General features: G+C 34.0%; 1 long non-coding RNA gene across 1 annotated transcript; it reads right to left on the reverse strand.

Moving 5' to 3' along the window:
- Positions 1 to 14,207: 14,207 nt before the first annotated feature.
- Positions 14,208 to 14,616, reverse strand: LOC131865829 (uncharacterized). The gene is made up of 3 exons (XR_009364500.1): positions 14,538 to 14,616; positions 14,378 to 14,446; positions 14,208 to 14,280 (listed from the first exon to the last, which is right to left on the reverse strand). It is a non-coding gene; the product is annotated as an uncharacterized LOC131865829 (long non-coding RNA).
- Positions 14,617 to 15,416: the final 800 nt, after the last annotated feature.

A 15,416-nucleotide genomic window follows, 5' to 3' on the forward strand; every position in this document is an offset into this window, starting at 1 on the left:
AATTGGATATCCATTAATATTAGATATTTGTTATTAACGGATATTCAATTTAGTTTGGTATTTCAAAACCAAATTCAAATTTTGGCCAACCCAAACAAAAAGTCAAAACGGATCTTGGCGTGTTTGGCAAAGTTTAAAACACATTTTTTTTCGCCATTGCCACTTTTTGGACCCCCATGATCTTGCACATGTAACCTAATTAACCACTTAATTTTAAAATTTAAATTTGAAATTCTATCCAAGATTGCAATTTTGAATTTGAGGTAGCTCTAAAATGATAAATTAAAAATTTAAGCACAGGAGGAGGCAAAGGAAGGTTCTGACAACTGAGGAGATTGCAACAAATAGGGAGAAGGAGGCAATGCATCAATGAGAGAGAAGATCAAGAATGAGACAAGGAGCTTCAAGTTCCATAATCATTTTAGAAGAGGAGAACATCAATGAGACCATAAATGCTAATGGAGGAAACATGATAGAACCATTTAATTCAGGTGCATCTTCTAATCCATTATTGGATACATGTATGTCTTCACAGCCCTATGTTTTTTCTCATGAAGAAATTGGTGATTTAGTAGAAGCAGGTTACTTATTAAATGAAATTCTAATTCAAAATTGAACCCCAAATGAAATTAGAAGTCAAGTTGAAAGTGAAATTGAAATCCAAATTGAAACCCCAAATGAAACTAGATCTCAACTTGAAACTGAAATTGAAACCTAATTTGAAACTCCAAATGAAATTGAAAATCCACCTACAACTAAAACCAATAATGTGTATGTAGACATGGAAACACCAATTGAAAATGAAACATGTTTGATGATAATCAAATGAATGAAAATTTTGAAATTAAAAGTGATGTACTAGACAACCTTCCTGGCTTGGTTTCATGGAGATAGATTAGGACACATGCAAATAGATTGTTTAGACATTTTTTTTATAATAAGAAATTTGGGTTTTAATGTCAATTAATGGTACAACTAATTAAAATGACTAAAATGCAAAAAGTGATGAAGAAGTTAGGCTTTTATGTCAAACCCAAGAAGAAGGAGTCTTTAAAACAAGTTGTATCGACTATTTCTAGCGCCTTTGATACAATTGGAAAGAAAAGTCATTCTAAAGATAAGAATGCAGTAGGACTGGCAATAACAACAACTTTAGTAAGCCAAACAACTTCTAATAAAAGAATGATGAGTAACATAAGTGGATATCTTAATATTCATCACAAGACTTTGTCAAGAGCTGTAAAAAGAAGAGTTAACTTTGAAAGTGATCCAGCAAACAAATTGTGGACTTTTAGTGGTAGACTACCAAGGTCTGATATGAAACTTACTGGTGAAGTCAAAAATTTGATCGAAAAATTCTGGCATGATAATACGAGAGTATCACCTAATGTTAGAGATGTTCTTAAATTAAGAGTTGGGTCAAAAATTCATGATCCACATCCAAAACACCTATTGGACATGACTCAAACTGAATTGTATAAAAAAAATTTGGATGATAAGGTGTTGACTATTAGCATTTGTCAAAGGTCTTTTGAAAAGTGTAAACCTTGGTATGTTCGAATTAACAAGGAAAGAGTCACATGTTGTTGCAAAACTCATGTTCAATTTCGCTACCATTATGATGTATTTTGATATATACGTGTTACCATGCGTAGTAATGGAATGTTCCAAGAATGTGGTATAAATATACCACCTGAAACTATAAAGGAGTTTATTTCAAGTTTGTTTTGCAACTCACTAAATGAACAAAATTTTCTTTTCAATGCATGTGATATATGTGACAATCTTGCATTGTTGGATGAATGTTTGCATGAAAATATTTCAAATGATTTTGGACAACAATTAATTGATGTTAAAAGATTTAAAACTATTGAGGATCCACTAAAGGATGGAAAGGTTGGAAAATGATGCGATCTAATCACTACAAAAGTTAGTGTTCATGCATTTATGAATGAATTCAAGAGTAACATCATACCTAAATATGTTAAACACACTCAAAATACTAGATGGATCGATGGTCAGTTTCGAATATGTAAGGATACATTTCCTATTGGTAGTATACTTTCGGTTGTTGAATTTGCAGAGAACTACATGCTTGCACCACAAGATGAGGTAAAATCACAATACTACAATTCAGTGCACGTATCAATTTTTGTCCATATTGTCTATAGGCATGCACTAGATAGTACACAAGAGGATCACAAAATTTTGAGAGAGTACCATTTCTATATGAGTGATAATAAATTACACTCATCTGAGTTTGTCCAGTTTTGCTTCAAGACCTTTTTTCAGAATTTGAGGGAGAGAGAAATTCAGATGACACAACATCTAATATGGTCTGATAATTGCACAGGGCAACTCAAGAATGCTAGAATGTTTTATTGGTTGAGTAGGATTCATAAAAAAACTAATATTGAACACATTTTGAGTTTTTTTGAGGCTGGACACAGGAAAGGAGAACATGAGGGTGCCGGTGCATGTGTTAAGAGAGCCCTTTGCAGAGAGCAACTCAAATTCGAGGAAAAGGCTAAATTTAAAAATGCAAGTGCAATTGTGGATTGGTGTAGTGCAAATTTATCCACAGGATCAAGTCAGAACTCTACAATTAGACATTTCTCCTGGCTAGTTAAAGAGGAGAATATCCTTCCAAGATATGATTGTGATACAATAAATGGGTCAGCTAGATGGCATTCATTTAAGAGTTCTAATTCTAACACTTGGACTATATGGACTAGAGAGCTTGCATGTTTTTGTCAATTTTGTGTTGCAGGTGAATGAGAAGAATGTGAGAATACGAAATGGGTCGAAGAATGGCAACACAAATCCTTAACACCTACTGAGACACAATATGAAGATGTTAGAAGAAATCAAGACCCCAATCATGCATTTGCATCAGAAGATTATGATTGTGTTTTAGACCTCATACAACCTGGTAATTTAATTCAATTTATTGTTTATAACTTTAAATTATATATTTTTATGTATTGTCATATAATTTATGATTACATATTTTAATTATAAATTCTAAAAAGTTTTATTTCTACACATTGTACTTAAATTTGTTTTATAGGACATGTGTATGCTGTTGTTGCACTTGAGGATAATGATGAGCAGGTTCAGTATTGGCTAGCTAGATGTATAGAACCTAAGAAAAAGTTGATATGTGATCAAGTAGATGATGATGGTTTTCAGTATCCAGTTGGGTTTGTTGTGGTGGTTGGTACATGGCTATGCAAATACTTAATAAGAAGGAATGACTTACTAGCTTATGAAGACTACCAATCAGAAAAGAAGATTATACACTATTCTCATTTGGTGGTGGCAACAAACATCAAATTAGAAAGATACAAAGGTAGACCTACTAATAAGTTATTGTGGACACTTTCAGTAGAAGAGCATGAGGCAATCATAAACGCATTGCAGAAGAGAGATGATGCAGATGGTACATTAGGTTGAATCAAATTTATATGCATGTAAGTTTGTGTTACTTGTGTGAACTCTTTTATATTTAATCATGATAATTGTTTTTCTTTGTCCCTTTAACATTTTATTTATCTACATTTGATACAATTTTGGTTTCATAAACAACATTGTATTAGTTATCTTCTTCTTAATGTTATTTTGTGAAGATTGTAATTGTGTTACAATTGAATTCTAATTTTTTATGATATATTTATTTTATTGTAATCTCTTCATAGATTAATTATAAGTTCAAAGATAGAATTATGTCTTAAATATGACCTGACTCTATATTTATCATTGAATGACAAATCTATATTTATAGTGTACTTTTTTATTTTAGTACCATGAAGTCCATGCTTTTCATACCACTACTATCCACACTAATAAACCATCAATACACTAGTAAAGCAGTGTGGTCAACTTAAGAGGAAAGTCGATACTATGTTTGTAGCTTCCTAATAATTTGGTTACCCTTAGTTCCATCAATCTATTGGATTCCTCTATGAGATTCATTTATAATTAATAATCCTTTTATATAATCATGATAATCATGATTCCTGTATGAGATTCATTTATAATTAATAAGTTGATACTTGTGTGAACTCTTTTAAATATTTAATCATGATAATTGTTTTAACATTGTATTTGTCTACATTTGATACAATTTTGGTTTCATAAACAATACTGTATTAGTTATCTTATTCTTAATGTTATTTTGTGCACATTGAATTATAAACTGTTGCACTATAAGATGATCAATCATAATGTTAATATATAAAGTCATAAATAGATCACATAACAAGTCATAAATAAAAAGTCCTCTATACAATCACATAACAATTCCTGATGACATAATAACAAGTCTTGAAATAACAATTTATTAAGGAAATGACATTAAAACAAGTCCAAATAACATAATAATAAAACAAGCTATCAAATATATAATCACTAGAGTGTGCCAAATCACATAACATGACCTGATATCATAATAGCAAGGAAATGAAATAATAAAAAGTCCTATATATAATCACATAACACATAACAACAAGTCCTATATATAATCACATAATAACAAGTCTCGTGATAACATAACAAGTGTCACCATAAAAAGTACACAATACAATAACATGACATGATCTAAAATATACAATCTAAGAACTCCCGTGCATCTCATCTGCAGTCCTCTTCCCTCCACGTGAAGGTGGCTGAGATGAATCATCCTGTTGCATGTGGTCTTGAGATGCACCATCCTGTGTCTGTGCAATATCAGTGTCTCCACCCTCCTGTGCAGTATCAGTGAGTACAACAAATGTAAAGCATGAATCAAAATTGTATATATACATAAATTATAAAGTATATATATATAGACTACAAGATTATCACAGAAAAGTATACATGTGATGCAGGCAAAGTAACTGATGGTCGAAGGCATACATGTGATGCACCATCAAACAATCCAGAAGCCTACAATTGCAAAAAATAATGAACATGAATCAAAGTTGTACTTAAATTAGTAAGCATGTAAACACTTCAAATTAATGGATGAAAAACATACTAGTGGTATATGAGGCTGAGCCTCAGTGGTCCATGGGTCACGTGAAGAACTACCCACCTCAGTGCTACATGAAGCACCCTACAAAATTGAAAAAACGTATCATATGTAAATCATTACATTAAAAAATTTATTGTTTATTTTAAATTTACATATCAATACAATGTATCTAGATGAAAGTGCATACTATAAATGGGGCACCAACATCTCTAGGTATTGAGGTAACATGCTGTCAGTTCCTCAATGATGTGGTATGATCCATCCTCTGTTCAGAAAAAATTGACTCATGTTATGGTTCATATGTGTATATATAAGAAATTTAATATTGCACTGTAAATTATACAAATAAATTTGTACCTCTATAGGCTGATCATATGGGGTCATAAGGGGCCACACATGTGTTAGAAGACCATATGACCCCTTAGGACACCATATGACCCATGAGGACATCATAGTGTACTAAGGAGTCACATGGTGTCATAAGGAATCATGTTGTGTACTAGGATGTTAAAAGGTGTCATATGGGGTCATAAGGGGCAACACATATGCTATAACACCATATGATCCATTAGGGCACCATATGACCTATTAGGCCATCATATTTTCCTAAGGGGTCATAAGGTGTCCTAAGGAGTCATATGGTGTCCTAAGGAGTCATATAGGGTCCTAAGGGTCCACACATGTGTTAGAACACCATATGACCCCATAGGAGACCATATGGACATCAAATGGTCCTAAGGGGTCATATGGTGTTGTGAGCGGTCATATGGTGTCCTAAGGGGTCATATGGTGTTGTTATAGGACATATGGGGTCCTAAGGGGCCACACATGTGTTAGAAGACCACATGACCCATTAAAACATAATATTGTCCTAAGGGGGCATATGGTGTCATAAGGGATCGTGTCTAGTACTGGGATGTTAAAAGGGGTCATATGGTATCGTTAGGAGTCATATGAGGTCCTAAGGGGCCACACATGTGTAATAAGACCATGTGACCCCTTAGGATACCATATGACCCATTAGGACATCATATTGTCCTAATGGGTCATATGGTGTCGTAAGGGGTCATGTCAAGTACTAGGATCTTCAAAGGAGTCACATGGTGTCCTAAGGGGTCATATGGTGTTCCAAGGGGTAATATGGTGTCATTGGGAGTCATATGGGATCCTAAGGGGGGCATACATGTGTTAGAAGACCATATGACCCCTTAGGACACCATCTAACCCATCAGGACATTATATTGTCCTAGGGGGTCATATGGTGTCCTAAGGGGTCATTTGGGGTCATTAGGGGTTATATGGGGTTGTAAGGGGCCACACATCTGTTAGAACATCTGTGAGGGGTCATCAGGGTTCCCAAGGGGCCACACATGTGTTAGAAGACCATATGACTCATTAAGACACCATATGACCCCTTAGGACACCATATGACCCATTAGGACATCATATTATCCTAAGGGGCCATATGGTGTCATAACGGGTCATGTCGAGTACTAGGATGTTAAAAGGGGTCATATGGTATCCTAAGGGATCATATGGTGTCCTAAGGGGTCATATGGTGTCGTTAGGGGTCCTAAGGAGCCACAGATATGTTAGAACACCATATGACCCCTTAGGACAACATATGACCCATTAGGACATCAGATTGTCATAAGGGGTCATATGTAAGAGGCCGCACATATGTTAGAACACCATATGGACATCATATGGTCCTAAGAGATCATATTGTATCATGAGGAGTCATATGATGTCCTAAGGGGTCATATGGTACGGTTAGGGGTCATATGGGGTCTTGATGGGCTACAGATGTATTAGAAGACTATATGACCCCTTAGGACACCAGATGAACCCTTAGGACACCATATGACCCCTTTAGACACCATATGACCCATTAGAACATCATATTATTGTAAGTTTTCATATGGTGTCATAAGGGGTCATGTTATGTAGTAGGATGTTAAAAGGGGTCATATGATATCCTAAAGGGTCATATGTTGCCTTGAGGGATCATATGGTGTTGTTAGGGTTCATATGGGGTCCTAATGGGGCACAAATGTTATAGAACACCATATGAATCCTTAGGACGGCGTCTTCCTCCCTCTCTCTCTCTCTCTCTCTCTCTCTCTCTCCCACACAATAACCCTCTCTTTCTCCAACCTCTCTTTGCCTCTCCCTTTGTTGATACTTACCCCTCTCTACTCTCCTCCTACACCCTAATTATCCTCATCTCTCTCTCTCTCTCTCTCTCTCTCTCTCTCTCTCTCTCTCTCTCTCTCTCTCTTCCACCAAATAACCCTCTCTTTCTCTAACCTCTTTTTCCCTCTCCCTTTGTTGATACTTCCCTCTTCCCCCTACCCCCTCTTTCTCTTTGTCTCTCCATGTCTCTCTCTCCATGTCTCTCTCCATCTCTCCCACTTACAGTCTCTATCGCTCTCCCATATCTCCCCCCTCCCCCTTCCTCCTTAGCAATAAAATTCATAGGGGAAAGATACTCCACACACCTCATCAAGAACTAAGATCCAAATATAGATAACACAAAAACGTATAAATTAGAAAGATAATCAAGATCCATTACCAATAGGGAGAGAGATCTACACATAGATTAAAATAGAGCTAGATAGGGAGATACAAATAAAGAGAGGATCATAAGGATAAAGAGAGGTAGAGGAGATACATATATAGAGAGGGAGAGCAAGAGATTTATAAAGATAAAGATTCAAATAAGGAGAGATATAAGGGTCAAGAGTGATGAAGAGATAAAGAGAGGGAGAGATAGAAGGAGAAATAGAGAGAGATAGACACACTTAGAAAATAGATAGATACATAAATAGAGACATATATTAAAGACTATGAATAGAGAGGGAGAAAAAATAAAGGAAAAGGATGGATAGAAAGAGATAAACATATCTACAGATTGAAAAGGAGAGAGGAAGATATATATGAAAATGAAGATAAAGGGAGAGGGAGATGAATGGATATATAGAAAGAGAGAGGCAAAGACAAAGATAAATATATAAAGAGATAGAGAAAAATGGATAGAGAGGGGTAAAGAGAGTGAGATACAAAAAGGAAGAGATAGAGAGATATAAAGGAAGAGGAATATCAATAGAGAGTGATAAAGAGAGATAGATAAATTATAGATAGGGATAGATAGAGAGGGGGAGAGAAAGAGGGAGATATAGAGAGATATATAGGGGCTATAGAGAAGGATGGAGGAAGAGAGCCAAAGATATATAAAGAGGGAGTAAATAAAGATATAAAGGTAGAGAAAGGGAAATATACTTAGAGATGGTGATAGAGGAAGAGAGGGAGAGGTAGATTAATCATGTATAGAGGTATATATATAAATATAGAGGGATGTGTAGAAAGAGAGATTCATAGTAAAAGAGACAGAGATGTGAAGATGGATATAGAGATAGATATGGATAGAAAGTGATAGAGAGATTAAGACAAATGGAGTGAATAAGTGAGATTTAGAAATCTAATGAGCTATAAATATACATGAAGATAGATCTATAGGGAAATAGAGATAGAGGGGACAAGAGAGAGAGAGAGAAAGGAGGTGAGAGAGGCAAGTAATAAATATGTATAGGTAGGATAAGGTAAATGAGGGAGATAAATAGAGAGAAGAGAGATTAGTAGAGAGATATAGAAATAAGGAGTGACAAGGATGGAGTGGGAGAGGGATAGGAATAGAAAGATGGAGACATATGCAGAGATGGATGTAACTTTGGAATTTATTTATCTAGATGGGATGAGAAAATAAGTGAGATAAGTAGAGAAGGAAGAGATAGATAAAAGATATTCATAGAAGTATAGATAGACAAGTGATAGATAAAGGAAGTGATAGGAAGAAAAAAAGGAGATTTTGTATGCAAAACTTGTGAGTATTTAAAGTTTTAAAAATGAAGGATTAACTTTAAATGATTATAATTAATTTTTGGTATATAATATAATAAAATTACCTTATCAATTTGATAGTCTCTGAATTAACTTTTCAATGCCTATAAAAGATTGAAATTTGGATAAGAAATGCAAAAGTTATGCCCATTTTACTAAAGTATACTTTTTATGTTGAGCAAAACGGATATCCGATTTGGTTTCCAAAATAGATATCCGATTTGAAAAAACATGACATCACAAATTGGATATCCATTAATATTAGATATTCGTTATTAACGGATATTCAATTTAGTTTGGTATTACAAAACCAAATTCAAATTTTGGCCAACCCAAACAAAAAGTCAAAACGGATCTTGGCGTGTTTGGCAAAGTTTAAAACACGTTTTTTTTCGCCATTGCCACTTTTTGGACCCCCATGATCTTGCACATGTAACCTAATCAACCACTTAATTTTAATATTTAAATTTGAAATTGTATCCAAGATTGCAATTTTGAATTTGAGGTAGCTCTAAAATGATAAATTAAAAATTTAAGCACAGGAAGAGGCAAAGGAAGGTTCTGACAACTGAGGAGATTGCAACAAATAGGGAGAAGGAGGCAATGCATCAATGAGAGAGAAGATCAAGAATGAGACAAGGAGCTTCAAGTTCCATAATCATTTTAGAAGAGGAGAACATCAATGAGACCATAAATGCTAATGGAGGAAACATGATAGAACCATTTAATTCAGGTGCATCTTCTAATCCATTATTGGATACATGTATGTCTTCACAGCCCTATGTTTTTTCTCATGAAGAAATTGGTGATTTAGTAGAAGCAGGTTACTTATTAAATGAAATTCTAATTCAAAATTGAACCCCAAATGAAATTAGAAGTCAAGTTGAAAGTGAAATTGAAATCCAAATTGAAACCCCAAATGAAACTAGATCTCAACTTGAAACTGAAATTGAAACCTAATTTGAAACTCCAAATGAAATTGAAAATCCACCTACAACTAAAACCAATAATGTGTATGTAGACATGGAAACACCAATTGAAAATGAAACATGTTTGATGATAATCAAATGAATGAAAATTTTGAAATTAAAAGTGATGTACTAGACAACCTTCCTGGCTTGGTTTCATGGAGATAGATTAGGACACATGCAAATAGATTGTTTAGACATTTTTTTTATAATAAGAAATTTGGGTTTTAATGTCAATTAATGGTACAACTAATTAAAATGACTAAAATGCAAAAAGTGATGAAGAAGTTAGGCTTTTATGTCAAACCCAAGAAGAAGGAGGAGTCTTTAAAACAAGTTGTATCGACTGTTTCTAGCGCCTTTGATACAATTGGAAAGAAAAGTCATTCTAAAGATAAAAATGCAGTAGGACTGGCAATAACAACAACTTTAGTAAGCCAAACAACTTCTAATAAAAGAATGATGAGTAACATAAGTGGATATCTTAATATTCATCACAAGACTTTGTCAAGAGCTGTAAAAAGAAGAGTTAACTTTGAAAGTGATCTAGCAAACAAATTGTGGACTTTTAGTGGTAGACTACCAAGGTCTTATATGAAACTTACTGGTGAAGTCAAAAATTTGATCGAAAAATTCTGGCACGATAATACGAGTGTATCACCTAATGTTAGAGATGTTCTTAAATTAAGAGTTGGGTCAAAAATTCATGATCCACATCCAAAACACCTATTGGACATGACTCAAACTGAATTGTATAAAAAAAATTTGGATGATAAGGTGTTGACTATTAGCATTTGTCAAAGGTCTTTTGAAAAGTGTAAACCTTGGTATGTTCGAATTAACAAGGAAAGAGTCACATGTTGTTGCAAAACTCATGTTCAATTTCGCTACCATTATGATGTATTTTGATATATACATGTTACCATGCATAGTAATGGAATGTTCCAAGAATGTGGTATAAATATACCACCTGAAACTATAAAGGAGTTTATTTCAAGTTTGTTTTGCAACCCACTAAATGAACAAAATTTTCTTTTCAATACATGTGTTTCTAGTGTATGTGATATATGTGACAATCTTGCATTGTTGGATGAATGTTTGCATGAAAATATTTCAAATGATTTTGGACAACAATTAATTGATGTTAAAAGATTTAAAACTATTGAGGATCCAATCACTACAAAAGTTAGTGTTCATGCATTTATGAATGAATTCAAGAGTAACATCATACCTAAATATGTTAAACACACTCAAAATACTAGATGGATCGATGGTCAGTTTCGAATATGTAAGGATACATTTCCTATTGGTAGTATACTTTCGGTTGTTGAATTTGCAGAGAACTACACGCTTGCACCACAAGATGAGGTAAAATCACAATACTACAATTCAGTGCACGTATCAATTTTTGTCCATATTGTCTATAGGCATGCACTAGATAGTACACAAGAGGATCACAAAATTTTGAGAGAGTACCATTTCTATATGAGTGATAATAAATTACACTCATCTGAGTTTGTCCAGTTTTGCTTCAAGACCTTTTTTCAGAATTTGAGGGAGAGAGAAATTCAGATGACACAACATCTAATATGGTCTGATAATTGCACAGGGCAACTCAAGAATGCTAGAATGTTTTATTGGTTGAGTAGGATTCATAAAAAAACTAATATTGAACACATTTTGAGTTTTTTTGAGGCTGGACACAGGAAAGGAGAACATGAGGGTGCCGGTGCATGTGTTAAGAGAGCCCTTTGCAGAGAGCAACTCAAATTCGAGGAAAAGGCTAAATTTAAAAATGCAAGTGCAATTGTGGATTGGTGTAGTGCAAATTTATCCACAGGATCAAGTCAGAACTCTACAATTAGACATTTCTCCTGGCTAGTTAAAGAGGAGAATATCCTTCCAAGATATGATTGTGATACAATAAATGGGTCAGCTAGATGACATTCATTTAAGAGTTCTAATTCTAACACTTGGACTATATGGACTAGAGAGCTTGCATGTTTTTGTCAATTTTGTGTTGCAGGTGAATGAGAAGAATGTGAGAATACGAAATGGGTCGAAGAATGGCAACACAAATCCTTAACACCTACTGAGACACAATATGAAGATGTTAGAAGAAATCAAGACCCCAATCATGCATTTGCATCAGAAGATTATGATTGTGTTTTAGACCTCATACAACCTGGTAATTTAATTCAATTTATTGTTTATAACTTTAAATTATATATTTTTATGTATTGTCATATAATTTATGATTACATATTTTAATTATAAATTCTAAAAAGTTTTATTTCTACACATTGTACTTAAATTTGTTTTATAGGACATGTGTATGCTGTTGTTGCACTTGAGGATAATGATGAGCAGGTTCAGTATTGGCTAGCTAGATGTATAGAACCTAAGAAAAAGTTGATATGTGATCAAGTAGATGATGATGGTTTTCAGTATCCAGTTGGGTTTGTTGTGGTGGTTGGTACATGGCTATGCAAATACTTAATAAGAAGGAATGACTTACTAGCTTATGAAGACTACCAATCAGAAAAGAAGATTATACACTATTCTCATTTGGTGGTGGCAACAAACATCAAATTAGAAAGATACAAAGGTAGACCTACTAATAAGTTATTGTGGACACTTTCAGTAGAAGAGCATGAGGCAATCATAAACGCATTGCAGAAGAGAGATGATGCAGATGGTACATTAGGTTGAATCAAATTTATATGCATGTAAGTTTGTGTTACTTGTGTGAACTCTTTTATATTTAATCATGATAATTGTTTTTCTTTGTCCCTTTAACATTTTATTTATCTACATTTGATACAATTTTGGTTTCATAAACAACATTGTATTAGTTATCTTCTTCTTAATGTTATTTTGTGAAGATTGTAATTGTGTTACAATTGAATTCTAATTTTTTATGATATATTTATTTTATTGTAATCTCTTCATAGATTAATTATAAGTTCAAAGATAGAATTATGTCTTAAATATGACCTGACTCTATATTTATCATTGAATGACAAATCTATATTTATAGTGTACTTTTTTATTTTAGTACCATGAAGTCCATGCTTTTCATACCACTACTATCCACACTAATAAACCATCAATACACTAGTAAAGCAGTGTGGTCAACTTAAGAGGAAAGTCGATACTATGTTTGTAGCTTCCTAATAATTTGGTTACCCTTAGTTCCATCAATCTATTGGATTCCTCTATGAGATTCATTTATAATTAATAATCCTTTTATATAATCATGATAATCATGATTCCTGTATGAGATTCATTTATAATTAATAAGTTGATACTTGTGTGAACTCTTTTAAATATTTAATCATGATAATTGTTTTAACATTGTATTTGTCTACATTTGATACAATTTTGGTTTCATAAACAATACTGTATTAGTTATCTTATTCTTAATGTTATTTTGTGCACATTGAATTATAAACTGTTGCACTATAAGATGATCAATCATAATGTTAATATATAAAGTCATAAATAGATCACATAACAAGTCATAAATAAAAAGTCCTCTATACAATCACATAACAATTCCTGATGACATAATAACAAGTCTTGAAATAACAATTTAATAAGGAAATGACATTAAAACAAGTCCAAATAACATAATAACAAAACAATCTATCAAATATATAATCACTAGAGTGTGCCAAATCACATAACATGACCTGATATCATAATAGCAAGGAAATGAAATAATAAAAAGTCCTATATATAATCACATAACACATAACAACAAGTCCTATATATAATCACATAATAACAAGTCTCGTGATAACATAACAAGTGTCACCATAAAAAGTACACAATACAATAACATGACATGATCTAAAATATACAATCTAAGAACTCCAGTGCATCTCATCTGCAGTCCTCTTCCCTCCACGTGAAGGTGGCTGAGATGAATCATCTTGTTGCATGTGGTCTTGAGATGCACCATCCTGTGTCTGTGCAATATCAGTGTCTCCACCCTCCTGTGCAGTATTAGTGACTCCACCCTCTTGTGCAGCATCAGTGTCTGCACCCTCCTGTACATTATTAAAAGATTTTACATGAGAAGAAGTTACTTGCATAATTCACTTATAAAGTAATTAAATACTAAAAAATTTAAAATAAATTACCATACGACCGTGCTCTACAATGCCCTCACTGGTACGTGGAGGTCCACTATCATGAACAAGAAAAGTGGTTGTAGCCAAGTCCTACAAAAAAAAACATTGTACATCAATTTTGATAATCCCTATAAAAGCCAAGTCCACAGTATAAACAAATTAGAAAATATTTTTGTAATCATCATGCCTCAAATGATAATGTCGATGGTTGCATCTGGCTCAACCCCACAGCCGTACCAATATTGGTAGTGGTGTGGACCTGAACAACAAATGTAAAGCATGAATCAAAATTGTATATATACATAAATTATAAAGTATATATATATAGACTACAAGATTATCACAGAAAAGTATACATGTGATGCAGGCAAAGTAACTGATGGTCGAAGGCGTACATGTGATGCACCATCAAACAATCCAGAAGCCTACAATTGCAAAAAATAACGAACATGAATCAAAGTTGTACTTAAATTAGTAAGCATGTAAACACTTCAAATTAATGGATGAAAAACATACTAGTGGTATATGAGGCTGAGCCTCAGTGGTCCATGGGTCACGTGAAGAACTACCCACCTCAGTGCTACATGAAGCACCCTACAAAATTGAAAAAACATATCATATGTAAATCATTACATTAAAAAATTTATTGTTTATTTGAAATTTACATATCAATACAATGTATCTAGATGAAAGTGCATACTGTAAATGGGGCACCAACATCTCTAGGTATTGAGGTAACATGTTGTCAGTTCCTCAATGATGTGGTATGATCCATCCTCTGTTCAGAAAAAATTGACTCATGTTATGGTTCATATGTGTATATATAAGGAATTTAATATTGCACTGTAAATTATACAAATAAATTTGTACCTCTATAGGCTAATCATCGTCTGCCCATAGGAGATCAACATGCGAAGAGATGACATCAACATGTGCAACCTCCTCGATATCATCATAACCACCATGGGCATCATCAACATCATCAAAATCACCATCTCCTCTAGGGGTAGCCTCACTCTATGGACCCCTACATACATCCCCACAGCTCGTGCAAACATGTGCTAAGCAGGGGGCAGCCCTCACCTCCTGCAACTACTATACCAAATTGCCCGATAGGGCACTCAATGAACCTAGAGCAGAATCCACTGCTCGATGATGGGCAGGTGCTGGAACAATTGGTGATGGAAGAGGAACCAATGGATCATCGCGCACATGGTTTCTAACCCTATCACTCAATTTTGCTCCTAGCCTATCCTGGGGCATGCCTCTCCCAACCCCGTGAAAGGATCTAATATCAAAGTAATTGGGCTTTTTGGCCAATTAAAATTCTGCCCATAATTTCTTCAAAAAATACATCGGGAACTCATGATTGGAGTGTGGTGGATGGTCAAAGAC

Source organism: Cryptomeria japonica, unplaced genomic scaffold, assembly GCF_030272615.1.
Source record: "Cryptomeria japonica unplaced genomic scaffold, Sugi_1.0 HiC_scaffold_120, whole genome shotgun sequence".
NCBI classification, from domain to species: domain Eukaryota; kingdom Viridiplantae; phylum Streptophyta; class Pinopsida; order Cupressales; family Cupressaceae; genus Cryptomeria; species Cryptomeria japonica.